Below are 2,179 nucleotides of genomic sequence, written 5' to 3' on the forward strand. Positions count from 1 at the left end.
GTGTCAATCTGGATGCTACATAACTAAGTAGAAATGACTCAAGCAAAGCAGTGTGAGAAAAGTGTGTGTCTACATGTCTGTATATTAATGACAGTGTGCATGAACATAATGAAAGTAATTATAAGACCAAAAGCGTGTGTGTACACATACACATTAGTCCTGATTGCCTTAATACTGACTGACAGGCACTAAGCAGCTTTTCAGTACCTTGTCCTTTAGTCTCCTCCTCAGCCTCTCCTTTGACGACTGCAGCAAGCTGATTTTGGGCTGCTCCGACTGGCCCTCGTTTGCCTTCCCACTTCCTGCTGGGTTGGGAGATTCCTTATTAACTGTCAGATCTGGGAAAGCATTTGTAATGAGTGTGGACTCAGATTTGGGTGATTCATTGGGACTCTTACTGCTGCAGTCTTGAGGCGGTCTGATCTGCTCGTCACCAGGTTTTACATTCTCAGTCTCTTTGTCTTTGGTTGTTCTCTGGGGTACTCCTTTATCGCCTGAAGCGTTTGACTGTCCGTGCCCCTGACCTTTCTGATTGTGGTGCCAACGCCGGTTCTGGCTGTATCCGTGGTGTGGAGGTCCTCCTTGGCGCTGCCCATGTCCTCCTTGGTACTGGCGAGGCGGTCGGTCAGCACTATTATTTCTGTTCTCTCCCAATTCTGTTGAATTCTGCTGCTGTTGGTTTGGAGCCTGCTGTTGGGTTTGATCCCTCTGGTGCTGCGGTGACTGTTGCTGTATCTGCTGAGGCTGGTTCTTCCCTCCTCCGCCGCCTCCTCCTCCTCCCTGAGGCCGCTGCTGTCTCCTGGAATGAGAGCAGGTTTCAGTTAGCTTCATAGTGATGTAAAAGCAGCTGGCTCGTACTTTGCTTTCCTATGACCACCTCTATATATCACACTGGCACCATGATGGCCTAAAAACCTAAAGCCCCTCTGTCCCTCCAAAAATTCACTATAACTTGTTACACTACTGTACATGAATTTCCCCTAGGGGATAAATAAAGTATCTATCTATCTATCTATCTATCTATCTATCTATCTATCTATCTATCTATCTATCAAAAAATGGTCAATTTTCTAGTTTTCCTCAAATGCTTATCTAGTCACAGTGACTAACACTAACACTCTTCAATAAATATTACTATCATAATTTCAAAATCAGACACAAACAGTAATCTATCATCTACTGATACAATATTTAAGTAGCTAAAAATTCAAAAGCCTGGTGTCTGCTTACATGTGGATGCACAGTGTGTCTCTGTTTTCCTGTCCTGCATAGCTCTGTGCTTTTGCTGCACTGGCTCTGGGCTTGACAAGCCGCTGACATATGGTCCAGGGGATTAGTCACCCTGGCACCGAGGAGGCAACCTATTATCTGCCTCAGCCTGTGAACTAGCACAAACTCAGCGAGCAGCAGCCAGCACACCTTTGTTCTGATTCAGTTGAGCCCATAACTGCTTTTTACACCTTGACATTTTGCAGGCTGTCTATAAATGCTTGATTATCTGGAAATTAAGGAAATCTAGGCCTGTTTCAACAATAATAAGTGTGTAAGTAAATGAAGGAGCTTTGCATCATTTGTGCATAGGAATGGATACAACCACCAAAAACACAACCAAAACAGCAGTCTGCAGCTTCACAGCAGGGTGTGATGTACTGTGTATGTGACACATTCCTCCCATAACAATTATTAAAGTTTTGTGCAACTTGTGCCACAGTAACCCTTCTGTCAGTTCGGACCAGACGGGATAACCTTCGTTGCTCTCACACATCAATGATTTGTCGGTTCGTCCGTCCTTGGCACTCATCACGGCTGAGCAGCAGCACCCCACAATCCTTGACATTTCAGAGATGCTCCAGTTGTCTAGCCGTAAACATTGTCAAAGTCACTTAGATCTTAACTAAGTTGCCCCACTCTCTTAGTGGGAGCACACAGTTAAAAACAGAGACCTACAGTAGTTAGTTGCACTTTTTTATCAATCAGCATGCTTCAGCAGCAACATATGTTTCGCTATAGTAAACTTTATTTGACCTCCTCAGCAACACCAGATACCAAATTTGATATGTGGTGCCCGACAAAGCACTTTAATAAAAATCAAAAACAAAACAAAACAAAAAAAAAAAACATATAACACACATAATCATATTAGCTGTGTCTTAAAATGGACATTTTGAATAGGACCGCA

At 43.6% G+C, this 2,179-nt stretch overlaps 1 long non-coding RNA gene across 1 annotated transcript; it reads right to left on the minus strand.

Annotated features, from left to right (window-relative positions):
* Window positions 1–214: 214 nt before the first annotated feature.
* LOC147819859 (uncharacterized) lies at window positions 215–1,048 on the minus strand. The gene is made up of 2 exons (XR_015436153.1): window positions 399–1,048; window positions 215–305 (listed from the first exon to the last, which is right to left on the minus strand). It is a non-coding gene; the product is annotated as an uncharacterized LOC147819859 (long non-coding RNA).
* Between the last annotated feature and the right edge of the window lie 1,131 nt (window positions 1,049–2,179).

This window comes from Seriola lalandi, unplaced genomic scaffold, assembly GCF_002814215.2.
Source record: "Seriola lalandi dorsalis isolate HSWRI2012SDOR001 ecotype SW California unplaced genomic scaffold, Sedor1 jcf7180002035459, whole genome shotgun sequence".
In the NCBI taxonomy this organism is placed as follows: domain Eukaryota; kingdom Metazoa; phylum Chordata; class Actinopteri; order Carangiformes; family Carangidae; genus Seriola; species Seriola lalandi.